This window comes from Leptonychotes weddellii, unplaced genomic scaffold (genome assembly GCF_054177405.1).
Source record: "Leptonychotes weddellii isolate Sample4059 unplaced genomic scaffold, ASM5417740v2 HiC_scaffold_8898, whole genome shotgun sequence".
Taxonomy (NCBI): Eukaryota; Metazoa; Chordata; class Mammalia; order Carnivora; family Phocidae; genus Leptonychotes; species Leptonychotes weddellii.
This window is the reverse complement of record NW_028060301.1, coordinates 1,215-8,428: the sequence shown is the minus strand read 5'-3', so window position 1 is coordinate 8,428 and position 7,214 is coordinate 1,215. Positions and strand designations below refer to the sequence as shown.

Sequence of the window (7,214 nt, the reverse complement as noted above, 5' to 3'; positions counted from 1 at the left end):
CCAGGGTCCTGGGATCGAGCCCCACATTGGGCTCCCTGCTCTGCAGGAAGCCTGCTTCTTCCTCTCCCACTCCCCCTGCTTGTGTTCCCTCTCTCGCTGTGTCTCTCTCTGTCAAATAAATAAATAAAATCTTTAAAAAATAAAAAATAAAATAAAATCTTAAAATAATGAGTAAATAATAAAACAAAGATTTCTTGCCTAAAGTATGGGCAGTTTTTATGCCAGTCTTCTCCTAAATTTGAATTTGGAAATTTTTCAGATGTTTCAGTTTTATTTTTCTAATGATTAAAATATTCTCACTGTGGAAAAAAAAAAAAAGAAAGAGGGCATATGGAAATATAGAATTGATTCAAATAAGAAATTCCAGTTTCCTCCCAGGTCCCACTCCCCAGAGCCAGAACCCCCATTTAGGGGGCCCACACTTGACCTCAGGGCACAATCTCCCTTGCAGAATCATCACAGCTGTTCTAGAGACCTTTTACAGGTGGGGAAACTGAGGCTCCCCCAATGTCGGCAAACTTGCTTACGTTCAGTCACCAGCTAGAGAGCAGCAGAGCAGGACTGAGGGTCCGGGCCCTTCCAGTGAGCACACCCCCCGCCCCCCCACCTGCCTATGCTCCCACCCCGTGTGTGCACACACACGCATACCCTCCCCACCGTTCACCAAGGGGGGCCTCACCCTCCAAGCTCAACAGCTGTTCGCTGTGCACCGACTGCGTGAGGCCCACGGACGGAGGGACCCGCTTAGGGAAGGGCAGACGGACCTGCCATGTACAGAGCATGTGCCAGGCTGGTAGCTGAGCCGATGCGTCCATTAGCTCATTCAGTGGTGGTGGCAACTTTGGGACTCCAGTCCTCAGTTATAGTCGGGGAAATGGGCACATGGATAGCAGGGCCCGCAGACATCGAGGTGGGAGCAAGGTGGATACAACTCTGTGACCACCAGACAGCAAAGGGCTGGGGGGGGCGGGGATCCCACAGAACCAGAACCCCACTCCCGGCACTTGTTGTCGAACGGCACCAAGCTGAGGGTGCCGGCTCCCGACTCATCCACATCTCCGTGAGGCTATTCCCTGGGGCTGGCAGCCTGGTGGTGTCTGGAGGAGGGCTGGCTATGAGATCCCACTGGGCTCAAATCTTGGCCTCACAACCTGCGTGTTATGTGTGTGACCTTGGGAAAGTTCACAAACTTGGGGCCTCAGTTTCTCCATCTGAAAAATGAGGAAGTAATGCCGCCCCCCCCCCCACAGGACTGTTTGGGGGCTAAATGTCATCCTCTCCTCACAGCCTTCCCTGGCCACTGCATCTAAAATGCGTTTCCTAGTGCTGCTGTAACAGATGCCCACAAACGTAGGGACCTGAACACCCCAAATGTACTGCCTTACAGTTCTGTCGGCCAGCAGCCCCACGCAGCTCTCACGGGGCTGGAATCGCAGTGTGCACGGGGCACACGACTTACCCGCGTTCTACGGGACAATCTCTTTTCTGCCTTCTCTGGCTTCTGGAGGCCGCCTGCCCTCTCTGGCTCACAGCCCCTTCCACCGTCTTCAAAGCCGGCAGGCTTGCATCTCTGTGCCTTTCCTCGTGGTCATTCCTCCTTCGCTTCTTCTGCCTCCCTCTCCCACTTTTTTTTTCTTTTTTTTTTAAGGCTTCATTTATTTATTTGACAGAGAGAGACACAGCTAGAGGGGGAACACAAGCAGGGGGAGTGGGAGAGGGAGAAGCAGGCTTCCCGCTGAGCAGGGAGCCCGATGTGGGACTCGATCCCAGGACTCTGGGATCATGACCTGAGCCGAAGGCAGACGCTTAACGACCGAGCCACCCAGGTGCCCCCCTCTCCCACTTTTAAGGACCCTTCTGGTTTCCTGGGGTTCACCCTGATAGTCTGGGATAATCTCCCTTTGGTAACGTCAGCAGATAGCAGCCTCAATTCCACCCCGCCTTCATTCTCCTTTGTCATAAAAGATTCCAGGAGTAGGGCACGGACAGAATGGGGGACTGTTACTGTGCCGGCCACAGCTTCCCAGACCGTCCTATCTCACACTTCAGTAATCCCTCAAGCTCCCTGTCCCCCTTCTCGGCTTCATCTCCTCCTTAGCATTTATTCCTTTTTTTTTTTTTTTAAAGATTTATTTATTTACTTATTTGAGAGAGCGAGAATGAGAGAGAGAGAGAGAGTACATGAGAGGGGGGAGGGTCAGAGGGAGAAGCAGGCTCCCTGCTGAGCAGGGAGCCCGATGCAGGGCTCGATCCCGGGACTCCAGGACCATGACCTGAGCTGAAGGCAGTCGCTTAACCAACTGAGCCACCCAGGCGCCCTGCATTTATTCCTTTTTTGTTATCTTCCTCCTCCCGTAGAGTGTGAGCTCCGTGGGGGCAGGGATGTATGCCGCCAGGTGCCCTGCCCTACCCCACCCCTACCCCGTGCCAGGACCGTGCCTGCGTGGCATCTTGGCGCTCGGCGGGGTAAGCCCTTCCTACCTCCTGCGACTCCTAAGCATGCATACTTTTCGTCCCAGGGAATTTACATCAGCCTTCACCTGCAAGCCCTGGACCCCCAGTGCCCCAGAGATCCTGGACCTGAACCTACCCAAGGCCAAGGCATCCGCTCTGGCCCCTCAGTTCTCTTCATGCAGCCCCCAGCAGGCCAGCCACCCCAGCTTCATGTCGGCCTCCCCGAGGGGCCCACAGAGTAAGTCAGACCGGAGGGCAGGGCACTGTGCTTCTCTGGGCCCCGCAGGCCAAAGGGAAAGCTGCTCCCCCTCCCTGCGGGACCGGGGCCCCGGCCTGTGTCTTCTTCTGCCCTAGAGACCAGTTCTTCACTCATCTTTCTATTTATGCAATTGCCCACTGGCCTCGGGGACTCACACACAACCTGGCAGACGGAGACCACCCGGACAGTGCCCCTCAGAGTTAAGATCCCCCCACCTCTGTGGGACTCGCGTGGTCGGCCCTGAAACCTGGACCTGCCTCCGGGTGGGAGGCAGCAGCAGCGACTCAGGCAGCCTGGAAACCAAACTGGCGGGTGCCTTGGAGGTGGGGCCGCCAGAGGGACTGAGGGTAGGGTGGGCCCAGGGGGCCTCCCCCTGCCATTTCGGGCACTGTAGAGACTGAGCCGGGGCCTTTCTAAAGAGTCTCAACTAAAAATAAGGGAGGGGCGCCTGGCTGGCTCAGTCAGTGGAGCATGCGACTCTTGATCTCAGGGTTGTGGGTTCGAGCCCCATGTTGGGTATAGCGATTACTTAAAAATAAAAGCTTTAAAAAAAATAAATACATAAATAAAATAAATCAAAATAAAGGAAAACAAACGAGAAACGGGACCAAAGGACGTCAAGCAACAGGAAATCTGTCACACTCAGGACATGTGCATTTCTGCAGCTCTGCTGCCCCCCGCCCTCCCTGCCCCACTCATTTCCTGCCGGAGCCCCGGGGCGCTCTGGTCAACCCGAGCCCCGCTGGCCTGGCCGTGGCTGGAGGGCAGGCCCGGCCCCCCTCTTCTCCCGCGCCTGTCTGCTGGGACACGCACAGCCAAGCCCCAGCCCCCCGTCCCCACCAGCTGTGCAGCTCAAGCTGCTGCTTCCCACAGGCCCGCCGGGTGCCCTGCCCTACCCCACCCCTACGAGGAAGCGCCCGCAGATGCCGGAACGCGTGGCCAGAGAGAGGGAGCAAGGCCGGCCCCCGGCGCCCTGGCTTCAGGCCACGCCAGGCCACACCAGGCCAGAGCCCCCGGTGGCAGCGATCGCGGTATTGCCCCAGGGGCCCTGCCTGCGCGTAGATAGCCCGGCTGGCGGCAGCCTCGTGTCCTGTGGCCTCGACGAACAGCGAAACCATTGCCAGCAAAACTTGCGGAGTGCCCCACACCAAGCAGCCTGCTTCCTGTGAGGAAAGAGCATGGCCACGTGAGTCAGGCCCCGGGGCAGAGCAGGTGACCCGGGCGGAAGGGAAGGTTCTCTGTATTCTGTTTGCACAGAGCCGGTTGAAAGAAGGGCTTGTACGGGACAGAGGGGACTCTGTGAGGATGCCACGTCCGTGCTAGCAGCTGCCTCTGGCTTTTCTTCTCCAGGCAGCCCATCTTACAGGAAGTGAGGATGGTTCCTTCCCCGGTGTCACCATCCCCTTGCCCGAGGACCAGCCAGCTTCCCCTTCTCGGCCAGCCGGCGGCTGCAGGTGACAGATGTGGAGAGACGGTTTGTCTGCGAGCCGCCAGGTGGCTTCAGGAGCTGAGGCGAGGCTGACCCCCACGACATGGGCTCCTGTGACTGTCCTCTGGTTGTCCCCTCACACACACAGGAGCGTAGCTGGGTGGGCAGCACGGGGCCAACCAGCGAGCTATTCATCTTGGGAGCCTGTGCAGAGGAGAGGGGGACTGAACACGCAGCCAGGGACGGGGGGCCTCGGCCTCAGTGGAAACCAGCGCTCCTTTCTCCGTCCAGCTAGGAGAAAACCAAAGGGATTTAGAATAGGGGAAACCCATTCTCAAGCCATATTCCTGAGCAGCAGATCTGACGTTCTCTTCCTCTTTTGAAAATCTGGTAAGAATATGATCTAGTCCCATATAGAGCCTGGAAGATACAGCCGTTCCTGATCTCCTGCACACGTGGTTTAAAGGCCGCATAGGGTTGACCAGTGTACCCCGTCCCCCTGCCCTCCTCTTCTAAGACTGCAAACACAAACAGTTCCAGTGGCAAGATGACTGGTCCCCACTGGGAAGGACTGTGCTGGCTCCTTGCGGAAGGTGATGTCAGAGCCCATGTCTGAGGACAGAGCCAACAATGTCACCCAAACGAGGAGCAGGATCTGACCTCATCTAAAATAGGAGTATTGAAATAAAAGTTATCAATATCTAGATGGTACTTGCGTGTGATATGGACTATGTGTGTGTGTGTGTGTGTGTGTGTGTGCGTGAATAAAATCTTGTATTATACCCTAAGCACCCCGTCTGCCCTGGCTATGCCCTTAGTGAAGACATCTTTGTGGTCCAACTGGACGTAAATAGAAGATAAGCATTGCATTTTTCAATACGCTCCTCACTCCTCAAAAGAGCAAGCAGAGGAGGTAAACAGAAGAACATTAGAGCAGGCAAGTTGCCAGGTTGCCCCCGAGACGTCCGTAAACCCATCACAGGTTAGGATCCTGGGTTAATCTCGTGAGTTCTTGGCAGTGGCAGGAGGCTGGGCGAGTTAGAACTCTGTGGTTGTGTGACTGGCTCAGAGGCCACATCCAGATTCTCTGGGAATGTGTGAGCCCTCCGTGTGCCTGGCGAAGAAAGTTGTGGAGAACGAGGCCCTACCTTCTTCTTGGGAATATCCACCTCCAGGCACTCTCCACCTCCCGACTTGGATATATTAAGAGAAAACACCAAGGCTTATCACAAGTACCTGCTGATGAGGACACGGAAAAGCAGAGACTGAGTACCTGAAATGGGATCACTCGTGGTGAAACTTTAAAAAGTGGTTGCAGATGAACAGCAGGGGAACGTCATGGAAAAATCTCTCCTGTTCTCCCTAGTAAATCCACTCCCCTTTAGATTCCTCAGATGCCACTGACTTGGTACAGCCTTTCCCCTGTCTCCAGAAATCCAGAGGGACTGGAAGAGTCATCGGTTCACCCCCTTCTCCATGGTATAAAGCAACTGCTGTTTCTCCCTCAAACCAACAGACGGGCTAACACCTGATTTGTAAATGTCTGGCCACTTCGGGAAAAGAAAAAAGTCTTTTAGAGATTTGGGAAGTAGCCAACTCTGTGTCATACTACACTGAAGTCACCAGGTACAGCCGGGGTGATTCTCTGGGGTAAGTAAATACCATCCGGCCTCCGCACCACACCCTGGGAGACTCCTCTCGCCGACACACACGTCCACATCCCAAGGCTGATGGCCAGCAAGAGCCTTGGTAAAATACCAACAGCTTCTTCATAAATATCCCAGCTGTCTGCTGGCCTCACTGAGCTGACTGGGGTCGGACTTGAACACGACCTATGGGGGGGAAGAATCAAATACAGGAATAAACCCAGATGGCTTCAAAGGTCATCTGGACATGGTCATGCAGCTGGCTACTAGGATTTGCCCATGAAACCCATCCAGGGAGCCACAGTGGAGAGCCTGTAGAAATTCTGAGAATGGTGGGCCTTCAGGAAGATTACTTTCTTCCCCCGGAAGTTGACCCCAGCTCTCTGGTTACCTGGCCCCCTAATTTCTCCTGAGCAGAACTTGATCTCATTTTACTTCATTCACAGCAAGGTGTCAACGCCTGAAAACAGCTTAAATTATGACCTTTGGTGGGAATGTAATAGGTAGAGGTTTGAGATCCAATCAGATACCAGGGGTCAGTCACTCAGTAGGTTGGGAAGGATTTAGCCCAAATCAGAAGTAAACAAGAAACAAAGACACAAATGAGATTAATGCAAAAATTCCATGACAGAAATCCAGGAGCAAGACGGCAGAGGAGTAGGAGACCTGGATTTCGTCTGGTTCCAGGAATTCAGCTGGATAGGGATCAAACCATTCTGAACACCTACGACGTCAACAGGAGATGGAAGAAAAGAATAGCAACAACTCTCTGAACAGAAAAGCGACCTCTTTCTGGAAGGTAGGACGTGCGGAGAAGTGAATCTGAGGCGATATTCGGGAGGACAGACGGCGGGGGAGGGGGCCTCTGTCGGCCGCTTCTGGCAAGTGATAGAGCGGCGGAGCACAAAATCGGAACTTTTAGAAGTCTGCTCCACTGAGGGGCGTCGCTCCAGTGGCTAAGCGGGGGGTGGAACCCTCGCGGGACAGTGTGGTCTCAGGACCCTCGGGGTCACAGAAAGACCTGGGGTGCCTGAGTGCGGCAGAGCTCCCAGGTATCAGAGTGGGGAAGCCGGCTGCAGAGACGGAGCCGAGGCGCGGGCTCTCAGCTGGGGGTTGTCATAAACCGTGATCCACGGCACAGTCGGGCCACTGCTCCTCCAGCAGGGACCCAACAAGCGGCAGATCGGGGGAGACTCCCCTTCCTTCCCTGGGAGGAGAGGTGCGGGAGCGCATCACAGGGATCTGCTGGGTTTGGAGACTCCACACGGGGTCGTGTGCCAGAGATAGGAACGCGCGGTCACAGGCCGGGTGAGCATGGAGTGTGGCCAGCGACCGGGGAGACGGGAGTGATTGACTGCTTTTCTCTGGGGGCGCACTGAGGAGCGGGGCCCCGAGTTCTCGGCTCCTCCGGGGCGGAGATTGGGAA

General features: G+C 55.3%; 1 long non-coding RNA gene across 2 annotated transcripts; it reads left to right on the top strand.

Annotated features, from left to right (window-relative positions):
• Nucleotides 1–1,844: 1,844 nt before the first annotated feature.
• Nucleotides 1,845–4,848, top strand: LOC145719978 (uncharacterized). 2 transcript variants are annotated; one of them, XR_014142719.1, is made up of 3 exons: nucleotides 1,845–2,692; nucleotides 3,587–3,899; nucleotides 4,064–4,848. It is a non-coding gene; the product is annotated as an uncharacterized LOC145719978 (long non-coding RNA). The 2 variants fall into 2 exon arrangements; XR_014142720.1 differs by lacking the exon at nucleotides 3,587–3,899.
• Nucleotides 4,849–7,214: the final 2,366 nt, after the last annotated feature.